Here is a 14,392-nt window from a genome sequence, read left to right as displayed (position 1 = left end):
TTTTTTAAAAACTTTTTTATAATATAATGACACATATACATAAAACAGCAAAACAAAAGAAAAGGAAACATGATTGTCAGCATCATTCTCCTGAAGGAGCACAAACCTTCCGTATAACAATATTGAATAATTAACAAAAGTACCAAAACAAATTAGGAGGGGGAGGGAAAAAATACAGAGGCAGGAAGAAAATGGGGGAGAGGTCCACTAATGCATTCTGTACTTTCCAACGTATCGGTTACTTTGGAGATGTGCCAATCTGTCTCTGTGATATTTCCCGCAGTGTACTTAACTTGTAGAAAGAGCCTATATCGTGTCTGGAGTGGCAGGAAATATGTGCATGCCTAGTGTGCCATTCCCGAAGACGGGTGTAAAGAGGTCGTAGATGAGAATCCCTCCGGTACTGGCTGCTGTGTGGGAGAGAGGGTCGGCGAGGTCTGGTGGACCGATTGTAAGTAACAGCGGTAAACATGCCAAATGTCCCTGGGTCACGAGGTTGGGGGCAGGAGCATAGAGTATATTTCAGTTTGCATATTACAGTATGTCATGCTTCGTAGACATGCCTCCTGCTTAGGGTGGTGTTTGGCGCCCCATGAGAGCGCTAGCTCTCTTTTCGCCAGCAACAGAGCTACTGTGAGAAATCTGCAGTAGCAGAGTTTCACATCACTAACTATGCCCAGCCAAGCTAACTTTGGAGAGGGAAGGAGCTGCATGGAGAGTGTAGTAGATAGCGTTTGGAACACATCCGCCCAATATACCGCCACCGGGTGACACGTCCAAGTCATGTGTGAAAAGTCAGCTTCGAAGGCTTGACATTTTGGACAATTGGATGATTTGGATGGGTCATACATGGCCAGATGCCGTGGGGCAATGTAAATCCGGTGTATAAACTTAAAATGAAGCAGTTTATGTCTATGGTTGGGGGATACCCTCTTTGTTCATGACAGTAAGCCCATTCCTTGTCCGTCAGTGGCTGACCTAGATCTTCCTCCCGGCGACGTCTTACTCCCCAGTCTTGCACTTGTTTGAGCACCATACACGTCCGGTACAGCTTGGTGACCAAATGTGCCCTGTCTTTATCAGCTATTAGCAGCATGAGCAGTGCAAACTCTTCAGGGGGAGAGGTTAATGAAGGGGTGGCCGAGCAGAGGGCACCAATCTGTCTGGTCGCTATATTTTTGCCCATGTATGACATTTCAGCTTGTGTGAGCAAGTCCGACATGGCTATTGCCTGCCCATCTGGGAAGAGTGAGCCAATAGTGCAGAACTTTAGCTTACTAAGAGTGCTCTGTACAATCGTTTCAGAGGTGAGCAGCAGGAATGGATTTTGTTGCAGTGAAATGTTAGGTGAATATAAGGAGCCTGTACCTAATAGCAAGCTCAGCTTGCGCCAAGGTGGTAGATAGGGGTTGTATGTTGTTTGGGTTGAGCGGCATGCCTAGGGGTAATAGTGAACCTAGTGGGGTGGGAGCGGCAAATCTCATTCGGGCTTGGTATATGGGATGTGGGCGTCTGGGTAAAACCAATGTCGGGCAAACTGGGCCTGCGCAACCAAGGTGTAAATCTGGGACCGCAAATCCCCCACGTTCATAAGGAAGTGTTAAGGTGTCCCATGCCAACTATGGTCTACGTCCTGCCCAGACCAAACGTGTAAGCAGGCCCCGCAGCTGTGTGAAATGACTTAATAAAAAAAAATGGGGGAGGACATTCATTTTAATGAGGGCAATACGACTGGCCATAACAATCGGTAATTGGATCCATCTCTTGATCTGTGTGGTGAGTTGTTCTATGGGTGGTCCATAATTAAGACGTATGACTTGTTCCTTATTTCTTTGTGAAATAATACCTAGATATTTGGTAGTTTCTGTCGCCCATCAGAGAGGTAGGTCAGTTCCACCCTGGTTAGCTGAGTCAGTGACTGGGAACATTTCTGACTTGTCCCAGTTAATACGCAGCCCGGACATGTCGCCAAAGCAACAGATTTCATCGATCAGAGGCTGTAGATTGGTGCTGGGGTGTCAAATAAAAAGCAGGATGTCATCTGCGTACATAGACATCAGCATGGGCCCTGACTGTAATTGAAGACCACGAAACATGTGTATATCTTGTAGATACCTTACCCAGAGAGATCTATGGCTATAATGAAAACCAAAGCAGAAAGGGGAAATCCCTGGCGAGTGCAACTGGAGAACGGGATTGGGGACGACAGTGATCCGTTCACTCGGAGTCAAGCAGTAGGAGACGGATACAGCAGCGTGAGTAAAGCAATAAAGCTTGCTGGGATGCCAAGTTTGCGAAGCTTGGCAGTGAGGGATGGCCACTCCAAAGAGTCAAAGTCCTTCTCCGCGTCTAGAAGACCCAACGCCGCTGGGACCATCGGTTCTATCCTATTAATCATTGAAAAAACAGTCCGGAGGTTTAGGGCGGTTGATCTATGCGGGATGAAGCCGGATTGTACTGGTAAGAGTATGTCATCCAGCAATAGTGAGAATCTGGTAGAAAGTAGTTTGGCTAGAATTTGGCTACCAAAATTTATTAGGGAGTTGGGCAATAGGAGGCGCATTCTGTGGGATCTTTTTTCAATTTTAAACATGCTTTTTTCTTGTCACCACTGTAGCGCCTTCCCAGAAGGGCTACCCGAAATTGACTATGCCATACACTGAGCTTGGTATCACATGTCTTTATTCGTCTGTGTATACCTGCAATCTCAACATTCTAAAGTAACCTTTGCTGCAATACACTCTATCCATTATGTAATAGCTCTATGGAGTTCATTAGAAACCAAAATGTTTCCCTCATTGTTAACTTGCAAGACACTAAATTTCCTCCTCTGTTAAATGGAAACATAACAATTTTACAAAACATGTAAACATATATACATTTAAATCCCATCAATGAATCTCTTTGGTTCTGTAATTGTTTGACATGGGTGCTTCACAGTCAGTCTCTCCTTCAGCATGGAGATCTGGTGAACTATGAATCATACGCCGAAAGTGATAAGAGTCTCTGGTAATTCACTTGCCTTTGGGCCTTGTGGGTGCATGTCAAACAATCCTTCTGGAATGTTCCACTAGCCGTTTTGTCTTTGCACCTTGAGGCAATTGTTTTTCCCTTTGCTTTAAGCACCATCCTTTCCACAGCCCTTACATATCTGTCCAATGGCGGGACCTTTGTCTTTGTGTGGAAACGAAAATCCACATCTGAAACAGAATTTCTTTTTACGTTTAGTCATCACCTTGTGTCCTTGTGACTGATTCATTCTGGGCACCTCCAGGCTCTATGACTGCAGCTTGTCAATCAGCATGCTCTTCAGGTCTAGTAGCCCTGAAGACTCATTCCAAACTCAGAGTTTCTCTCAGCATTCTCCTTCAGAAGAAATCGGACAAGCTTCTTCATCATTAAATTAATTGGACTTGGGGGGGGAGTGGGGGGCGTGGCTAGCAGCCAACGAAGATGGTCGCAGCCTAGGACGACTCCACGCCCTTAGAACCATCCCCAATGAATCCTGGCATATATACGATGTGCGATCACACCCAAATCATGTGCTGTGGCCCGATAATGCTGGTGGAATGATCGCCGGCGACCCGGATCCTGGGTGACAGACGGGAGAGAAATTTGCTGAAGTGGAGTCACGGAGGCCCAGCGTGTGTGAAAAAACCGGGTCCTCGCGTGAATCCAAGGCCGACTGAGTGGGGGCTGATCTGCGCTGAGGTCCATGCTGAGGACCCTCCCCAACTGCGGACGCCGCAGAGAGGCTTTGACACCTGCTGGCCAAAATCTACCCACTCGGACGGTGAGCAGTCTGGCGGCTTCGTAAGGGTGCCACATCGGGGGAGGAGACAGCTATTGAATTACAACACCGAGGACCGGCCGATGACGGCGGACGGTGGCGGGCTGTGGGGATAACATATAGGAGAGACTCTCCGGCAACCGGCCTCCCCTACCGCCCTGGCTGCCCGCCCTAGATCAGGAGATAGCGGCGCAGAGCTGACCACGGCACGGCCTGGAGCCGGCGGAAGAGCCGCGACCTTGCATGAGTCCGGGACCGGCTGTGGGGGATCGGCCTGCTCTCGGGTCCGTGCAATGACCGTGGGTGCTCCCGCTGCCATCAGAGAGCTGCTTTGTGACTGTGCCCGGCTGTTATTTAAAGGGACCAGCGTGAGATAAAAGCACTGTGACGTTCCCCTGTAGTCCGGCAGACGTATGCAGGACTAGATCGCTCTGAACTAGAGGATTGCGGTACAGGTGAAGCGGAAATAGAGCAATAGTCTGGAAAGCCCCCACTGCATTGCACCAGGGCTGGTCCACAGCGGACGGCCTTACGACCTATCCTGATTAATACGGCGGAAAGATAAGGCTGATGGGAACGCCCAGCACGGCCTACACGTGAGTCCGGTGATTGTCTGGGATACAGTGGGGAGAGTGGAACTGTGACGGATCCACTTGCTTTGAACACAGTGCAGGAGGTATGAGTGAGACCCAACAGCACACTTAACGGGGCGTCATCTGGGACACGAAGCAACCAAATACCGAATTCCCTACTGGCCCCGCCAGACCAATGAGCGATTGAACTGGTGTGCGAGACCCACAACAGGGTCCAGGAAAACCGAAAGGCAGCACGTGGACAATACTTCCGTGGCAGGCAGCAGCGATTACTAGTACCCCCCTTGTCTTTCGTTCCCCCCGGGTACCTGGTTGCGCCGCCTTCTGTCTCGGCTGCCATGGGAGGTAGGGGGCAACGTACAGTGCCCAATATTAAACTCGACAAGTATGCATACCAAAGAGAGAAAGCGGACACACCGTCTCCCCCTGCAGACGGCGGCACAGGCACGCCGCCTGACAATCCGATAGAGATTACCCTTCATTACGTGTTTGCCGTACCTTCTCAGATGCAGGCATCCATAGGAACTGTCTTGACGGATATTTCTCTACTGCGGGCAGACGTCTCCGAAATAAGTACACGAATGACAGAGGTAGAAACCACCACGTCGGCTCTCTCCATGGACACGGCAGCACTGCAAAAGAGAACACTGGCATTGGAGCAGACACAGAAGCAACTAGTAGAGAAGCTGGACGATCAGGAAGGTAGATCCAGATGGAATAATGTACACCTCGTGGGTGTACCGGAGAGCGTGAAAGGGCCGGCCCTGGACCTTTTTGTCAAAGACCTTATTAAAAACCAGCTGCAACCACATGGCCTATCCAGCTTCTTTTCGGTGGAGAGAGCACACAGGGTGCCCGGAGGAAAGCCCCGGCCTGGAGCCCCTCCAAGACCGATCTTGGCGCACGTCTTCAACTTCCGCGACCGGGATACTATTCTTCAGACAGCGCGCATAGCTCCTCCAAAACAGCAATGTAACCCTATACCCGGACTACACTGCGGCAGTGACAAAACAGCGCGGTAACTTCATGGAAGTAAAACGAGAACTCCGCAACCGTGAACTTAAGTATGCAATGCTCTAGCCAGCAAAATTGAGAGTGGAAGCGGAGGGAAAAACTTGTTTTTTTGAGACACCTGAGGAAGCTTTGGAATGGCTGGAGGGCTGGCGACCAGCGGGAAGCACTAGGAGACAGGGATTTCCGACAAAAGCAACAAGCCAGGATGCCAGCGCCGCAAAATAGAACAGAACTAGAAGCAGCAATGGGGACACAACAAAATGCCAATGGGAATTCAGACTGATTTGACGATTTTGGCGCCTTTGCACTGGTGGACTCTCACTACAGACCCTGACCAATGTTTCAATCAGTACCAGATGGCCAAGCCTTAACACTTTAAAAATACAGTGTGATCGCACACGATATACGAACTCTTTGGGGACTGGACTGACAGCGCGGAAGTGACTCTTCCCCCTTACGCAAGTACAAAGTTATGGGGATAAAGCACTCTGCTGAGTTGAGGTGGCGGGTAGTTTTAAATCCGCTGTGCAGGGAGGCATGGAGGAGGGTGGGTGTATGGGTACAGATTAAGGGGATTTTCAAAGTTTCAAGTTCAATGTTGACACACTATGCAGAATCAGGGATTGTATCTGACATTAGCACAGTGGGGCATGGTTGGAGGACTAGACGCTTCATCAAGGTTGATGACAGATAGGACACACTTAGACACTGTAATTGGTGACTCAGACCCCCAGCAGCAGGTCTCATGGCCATCTGACTTCCCATTTAAAGTACTGTCGTGGAATGTGAATGGCCTGGGAGATAAAATAATACGGGGTTTGGTCCTACAATGTATCAAATGTAAGGGTCTTGCTGTAGCGCTTCACCAAGAATCACATTTAATGGGGTCTGCTTGCAAAGCTTTAGATAGAATGGGATTTAAGATGATAGTACATTAGGATTTTACTTCTGGATCGCGAGGGGTGGGGTTCCTAGTAAATAAACGTTTCCCATTGATAATAACCGGGTTCCGAAAAGATGACCAAGGACGATTTGCTGCCATAACATGTCAATGGGACGGTAAAATCTATAACCTGTTGACAGTTTACATCCCTCCAACATTACATCAGACGACTTTCCCGGCCTTAGGGAAGTTCCTACTTGCACTCCGGCAGGGAGAACTAGTAATAGGGGGTGATTTTAACACGACCATGGACGCTTCCATAGACAGGAAGCCCCCTAGAGATACCAGCAACACAAATCTGAAACTTGTGGAATTTATAGAGGCGCTCGCATTGATTGATGTATGGAGGACCAGACACCCGACAGAACAACAATACACATTCCATTCCGGGGTACATAATAGTCTCTCCAGATTAGATTACATCCTTACGTTGGCTACAGGACTGATGGGGGTGACAGATATCATGCATTTAGCCTGGGGCATATCAGACCACTCTCCGGTACTCATCACATATGCAACCTCCACCCTGAGGAGGCGCAGGGTATCCCCGCTTCACCCCGGATACCTTAAAATCCGTAAGATTGGTAAAGCTCTCCTTAAAACGACAAAAAACTACTTTATATAAAACCAATAAACTTCACATCCCCGACGACACTGTGGGAGGCCTACAAAACAGTACTTCGAGGACAAGCAATTTCCCTAGTGACAGGACATAAACAGAATCAGAAACACCAAATTGATAGTTTAGAGCAGGAAGTGTGCCTAGCGGAGGCGGAACATGCACTCCACACAGGGGAAGACACGACGTATAGGGTATAATTGGCACAACAGGAGTATAAGACCTACGTCTGGGAAGAGGCGAAAGCTAGACTCACCAAAACGCATCACACTATCTATGAGCAGGGAGACAAAGCGGGCAAGCTCTTAGCATGGCTTGCTAAGAAAGAACGGGCTACCAACTGGGTGGCACAGATCCAGTTAGGAGATAGGAAATTAACGGCAGAGCCCCAGCAAATAACGGAGGCACTAGCGAAGCACTACGAGAAAATATACACCCCGTCGGCAACAACCACGATAATTGAGAATTTGGACTTTCTCAAAGATATAACCATGCCCACACTGACCCCTGAAGCAGCTGCGGCTCTAGAAACAGACCTAACGCCAGAAGAGCTAGCGCTGGCAATAGGCGCACTGCACACAGGAAAGGCCCTAGGGCCAAATGGAATTCCGGTAGAGTTCTATAAGAAAGCGGCACCTCACATCGTACAACACTTATTGAATATGTACACAGAAAGTTTAGAGAAGGGAACCCTGCCCAGAGATCAACGCCTGGCTACCATAGTGGCGATACATAAACCTGGCAAACCGCTGCATGACTGTATGTCATATAGGCCGATTTCCTTAATTAACCCTGAAGCGAAAATACTGGCAAAGACACTAGCCATGAGATTACAGCCGCACTTAACCATGGTGATTCACCCGGATCAGTCTGGATTTATGCCGAACTGGAACACTGCCCTTAATTTGAGAGGACTGCATGGTGTTGTGGCACGCCGCTCTACTATAGAGGAAGATGCGGTTATTCTCTCACTGGATGCACGAATCGCGTTCGACCTCGTCGAATGGCCATTCTTATTTGCGGTCCTCCGACACCTGGGATTCGGTCCCAGGTTCTGCGCATGGGTTCAGTTACTATATACACAGCCATTGGCGCAGGTTGTAGTAAATGGCCATATATCATCAGACTTCCCATTGGGTAGGGGGACGCAACAGGGCTGACCTTTGTCGCCGCTCCTCTTTGCGCTGGTGCTGGAGCCGTTGGTTGCTTGGATACCTCAAGACCCGGTTATCAGAGGGTTAAAATGGGCCATGGGATGGGAGGGCCGCATCTCGTTATATGCGGAGACATTAATTGTCTGCTGGATATCTGTACATCGTATGGACGAGTCTCCAGATATACTATAAACTGGTCAAAGTCACTCCTCTATGTGCTACACGGCTCCCCACCGCGGCTTCCACGGGGATGTCGGATAGCAGATAATGGCTTTAAATATCTAGGGATATACATTACACACAACAAAACACGATTCATTGCTGAAAATCTCAAGCAGCCCCTAAAACGCTTTTGTCGTGACGTCAAGCATTGGCGTACGTTACCTCTAACACTTCTGGGGAGAGCAGCCTTCTTCAAAATGATGGCGCTCCCCAGGTTCCTTTATGCACTGCAAAACACCCCGTTTCCGGTTACTCCGACATATTTTACAGCAATAAATGCAGAAGTGACTAGTCTCCTATGGGATGGGAAAACACCAGGTATAGCAATGCATAAACTGACACGAAGCTGGTATCACGGAGGCATCGCCCTCCCCAACATCAAAATATACTATTGGGCATCACAGCTCATAATCATAAATCAATGGCTCCACGTCCCCCAAACTGATCCTGCATTTCGCATGGACAGACATCTCCTGGGACCAGCGGGAATTATGGACGCATTATATAATAAGAGTAGGAGGATGGACCACACAGGTCCAACGGGACACACTATCCGAATTTGGTTTGAGGCGCAACAAGCACTTGGATGGGAGGGAGTGATAACACAGGCCATGCCATTATGGGACACAAAAATATTAGGCACCCTGCGCAACACCAAAGGGTTTTGACAATGGGACCTGATAGGAATATCGTGGGTGGGAGATCTGTGGAAGAAAGGAGAAGTGATTACATTCGCCCAATGACAGGTCAAGTATGGCCTGGCAACAACGGAAATGTTTCGCTATATGCAAATCAGGCACTCACTCATGGCACTGATTCCACCGGGGTCGCAGCTTGCTGAGCATTCACCGCTGGAAGATAGACTCCTTACAGATCACCTCCACAAAACAGCCATATCCCGCATTTATTGGAAAATATTAAATAACCATTCAGAGCCTACTGCAGCCCTTAAAACCAAATGAGAATTGGAAGTAGGCGAAATGGATGACACAGAATGGTATGGAGCGCTTGCGTCCCCTAAGGAGGTGGCAATATCGTCCAAACTTAAATTGGTGCAGTTGAAAATCTTACACCGCACCTACTACACTCGGACGCTTTTACACAAAATTAACCGGATGGACACACTGCTCTGCCTTCGACAGTGTGGGGAGGAGGGCGCTTTTCTCCATACCCTCTGGCTTTGCCCGGAGATCGTAAGTTATTGGCGGGCGGTTTTGCGCACACTTTTACAGATCACGAAGATTTCGCTTCTCCCAGAACCAAAAAGATGTCGCCTTAATAAATGGGAGCCTACAGATCTCAACCACACAGCACAGGACTGGGTAGCACTAGGCATGATGCTGGCAAAGCGCAACATTGCACGACACTGGGGATCCAGACAGACTCCCGCCCTTCACCAATGGTGTAAAGACATGGATAATGTAATGATAGTGGAGAAATCAGTATATGTTCACAGAGGGTGCCCCAAAAAATGGACGCGGATATGGGGGGGATGGAACAACTACCGTGGAAATATATGTGAACCCCCAATTGAAGATTCCTTGTCTGAAACCAGTGAATAATTGGACTAGAACAAACTCCGGGGGTAATGACATAATGTATGTCAACTTCCCACAAGCAGATGAGTGTTGAAAACCTCATGATGTTAAAGTACAATAAGCGCATCCTATATAGTGTTGTTCGACAGCATATATGTATTATACAAGTATGTCTCATTGCGATCCATGTCTATATTATTCAAAATGTCAATAAAAATGTTTAAAAACAAAAAAAATTGGACTTTACGATTAGGGCAAGTCTCTACAAATGAATTGATGCTTGTGCCAACTTTCTGTCATTCTTGACAGAAAATATATCTTTCATAGTCAAAATCTGACATTGGATTAAACTTGAGATTCAAGGTTTCTTTAGTCTGACTGTATGTGATTTCTTCGTCAGTTTGTGGCATTATCATTATGACTTCCTTTACGCCATCACCTGCAAGATTTTTGAGGTATTTGATCATCTTTTTGTTATCGGTCTCTTCAAGTGCATCAATGAAATCTTCAAACGTCTCTATCCACGTAGTCCATCGGTCGACAATATTGTGCTTTTTGGCAGTATCGAATGATGACGGTGGTTTCAAGAAAGCTGCAGCATTGTAACCAAATGTGGTTATGGGTGACACTAATGGTGGTGTTCCCTCTGACACCATCTGCCCCGTTAGGACCAGAGTCATCCATACCGTCTCTAAGACTCTGTGATGTGCTGACCTCTGGGTCATCATGGACAGTCTGTGGAATTGTGACCTCTCTTTTAGACTCCATGGGAGCCCTTCACCTGCATGGAAAACTTTGGCGTTGTTCTGAACCGCCACCCAGCACCTTTGGTGGTATGCCAGTACAGGTATTGGACAGATGAGTAAGCACAAATACTATACTACTTCTAGGGTATCTTTGACCGCCGCTGAAGTCATAGAACTCTTCCTTTTTTAAGGCTTCAGTAAGTACATTAACTATATGCGATTGTCAGCTTTCAACCACTGTGTTCGCTTGCACTTGTCTGTCGCTTTATACTTTTCTTCACACCGGTTGATCTCTACCTAGAAGCACTTGTAACCTCAATGTTAATCATTATGTATGACTGAATGTGGCGTAATGGCATGGTACTTTTATGCATGGCCTGACCAACAGGTTCTCGACCAATGACGTGTAGATTCTATGTAAATGCTTTTGTTTTCAACTGCTTCACAGCGGTTGGAACTGCGCCTTGACTCCACATGCATTAAACATCGATTCAGTACTTTGACGACCGCACACGTGGCACGCATGAGCAGTTTGCCTAGACCACAGCAAACTCTATGAGAGATCACTGTCAATCGTTGGGTTACTTAACCCCTATCTCGTTGCCATTTGTAGTGACTTCCCAGCAGGGGTACCCGTAAATGAGTACACCACACGCGATGCTTGGAACTCAAAATTCTAAAGCAACCTTCACTGCAATACACTCTATCCATTACATCATAGCTCTACAGAGTTTATCAATAGCCAAAAAGGTTCTGCTATTGTTAACTTGCAAGACCCCACAACCTCCAAGGAGTTTCTCATGTTTTCATCTTTATTTGACATTTTCATATGTGTTACTTTTTTAATCATTACACTATAAGAACACCATCTCACTATTTGCAAAGCAAATCACGATCAAAGTCTTTGACTTACATTTTTAAGTAGACAAATAATTGTATCTTGCACAATGTTTCACTCTATTTCTTATAGTGTCAATGCACTTGTTTTGCGCCCACCCAATTAGTCAACAATGTAATCTTAACATCTCCCATTGTATTATAATATTCTTCTTTTATACCGTCCTAGCATTGGACAGAAGAAAAGTTTAATTTTGGCAGAAGACAAGCATTTTGCTTCACTGCATTGTTGGATTGTGTGCCCAAAAACAACATTATAGTAAGCAATTCTTTGCATTTTCTGGGAAAACCTTTCTGGCCGTTCAGTGGAAAGAGCTCACTGAATTACATGTGTTCGAGTAGCAATCTATCTCTGTGAAATGTGAGATTACACTATCCCCCTATGAAGTCAATATATACTTCTGCAAATTGGACACAGAGGAAGAAACTGAATGTAAACAATAGCAAAATTGACAAAAAAAAATTTCCTACATTTATATAGAACATTTATTGAATACAAAAGATAATTGTGTGTTGGGATTCCTGGAAAATACAATAATTAATAAATAACGAGGAATCATTTGTCAAGAAATATGTTCTTTTTAGTGACCATATAAATTATATGAAACTTTGCCCTTCTTAATAATATACTAGACCAGTTTAAAAAAAGCTATTATCATCAATACCCTGAAAAAAGAACATAGCTATTCTTCTACATACAAAGACGGCCAATCAGTTGAACGCCTTCTAATTTGAAGTTGTAACAGATCCATGTGCTAGAGCCCTCATTACGAAATCCTTTTGAATTCAATGGGTCATAAAGACAGTTAAAGTCCCACTGGAGTTGTGAGATCCATGGGAATGTGGCAAAGTTGTAAGCATTCACCAGAAGATTTTGACATTGAAAGTAGCCTAATTTTCTGGGTGAAAGTCCAGATAAAAATGAGGATTTTGGGACTCGGACTAGGAATTCCTAATTTTTGGGGTATTCTCAGGGCTCATCCTGAAATCCTCATTAATTCTACATTTATGGAAGTAATAGCACCAATGGAATCATTAACTCTAGTAATGAGTTATTAATACAACTGTATTAGGGTCACTTTTAATAAGGCCCAAAGTATTTTGTAATTTGGATTCTGAATGTTTCTCGTTTAAATGTAGCCACACATATCTGTCCTTCATATTGACCTCGGTGCTATATCCACCATGTTTTATCAATCTCCCTAGGAATGCAAATGGAAACTTGTCATTGTCCTGTGTGCTCTCTTCTATCATATTCCTTTGTTACTTTGCATGATTTCATCGCCAAACCATGAATAGTGCATTAGACAGATGCTCCAGCACGAACTTCTAAAACCTATCTTTTTCCTGCTGCATCAATGTCCTCTACTGGTCTATCCCATGAGAAACACGACAAGAAAGTGTGTCACTGTGCTTGATGCCTAGATTATCAAATACATTGATAAATCTAGAAATGTAAGACGTTCATGATGTGATCAGCATTCCATTGTTGGGCATGACATCGGCATAATGTAAATGTAACATCGTCCATCAAGTAGTGGGTAGACCGGCAAAAAGACGGAGTTGGTCAAGTCAAATAAACAGCCAATATATTAAAAGGTAATTTTATTAGGAAACATCAAGCAGTTGCTTTTAAGTCCAGGAAGCAACGGTTGCAAATCTCAGAAGTCAAAACTCGATTGAGCAAAAAATAAGCGAATTCAGAACAGCTCTTGCCCGGAAAAACACTCCAGTGGCAGGCGCGGTCGGTAGTAGGAGTAACTGCAGGGCGGTGACGTGGGGAGGGGGAGGGGCAGGGTGGGGGGTAGTAAACTATGGATTACGGAGATTTACAGGTAAATTAACATATAAATTAATAAAACGAATTTCGTTGCGTGCACTGCATTGCATTTGGGGATGCAGTGCACGCAACGAAATTCGTTTTATTATTTTATATGTTAACTTACCTGTAAATCTCCGTAATCCATAGTTTACTACCCCCCACCCTGCCCCTCCCCACGTCACCGCCCTGCAGTTACTCCTACTACTGACCGCGGCTGTCCAGTGGTGCGACTTGCACATGATGCTGTAAACCACCTAACAATAGAATTAAGCCCATCGTTTTGACTTTCGGAAATCTGACCTAACAACCCACTTAAACTAATTGAGCTATAAAGTATGTTCCTGGGACTGTGATATTTTCTTATACCTTACCCAATATGTAGTTTATTCTATATTTTACCATCATTATATATTTTTTGCAGTTCTTTAACCAATTTGTTGCTATCGACCAGCCCCTTCCCCCCAAAAACCATCCCATCAGTACAGAGCCCTGTTTCACATTTGGGGCTGTTAGTGGTTAAGCCTTCATTACTTCTTTTCTGAAAATTTTATCCAGGCCAAATTCTTATCTTTTTCCACAGATATATAAGGTTGTGTTTTTACCTGGAGGATGCTGAGAAAATTGCTGAAAGGTCAACGTTTTCTGTTTTAAAAAAAATGCAGTCAGAAGTGTTTTTCTTTTTTTAATGGCATCAACAAAATAGAAGATTATCCTAATCACAGCTTTCAGAAAAAGGTAGAGTTGTAAAGCAATTATTCTTTTTTTCACTCTAGAGATGTTGCAATTTTCTAAGTTGTTTGCAGGAGGTATTTTTGTGGTTCATACATATTTGCTGTTTGATGGTAAAGAGGTCTGAAATCCATGGTGGAATTCAGCAACATGACATTTCTAAAAAGTAGCCAATATTGTGGATTCAGCAAAGGGTCATCTGATGAGATGACTTTGGTTAATCAAAGAATCTAAAAAAGAGTGAAACTAAATAGCAAAAATAGATAATAATTTAATCTGCAACTTTTTGCACTGATGGGCTATCGACAAATGTAATATACTGTTA

General features: G+C 45.4%; 1 protein-coding gene across 4 annotated transcripts in view; it reads right to left on the bottom strand.

Moving 5' to 3' along the window:
- Positions 1 to 14,392, bottom strand: part of DIAPH2 (diaphanous related formin 2) — a 3,515,124-nt gene that overhangs the window by 3,285,736 nt on the left and 214,996 nt on the right. The gene's annotated exons all lie outside the window — the stretch shown is intronic.

This window comes from Triturus cristatus, chromosome 5_2, assembly GCF_964204655.1.
Source record: "Triturus cristatus chromosome 5_2, aTriCri1.1, whole genome shotgun sequence".
Classification (NCBI taxonomy): domain Eukaryota; kingdom Metazoa; phylum Chordata; class Amphibia; order Caudata; family Salamandridae; genus Triturus; species Triturus cristatus.
Note: the sequence above shows the minus strand (reverse complement) of the source record. Positions and strands in the feature narration are given on the sequence as shown.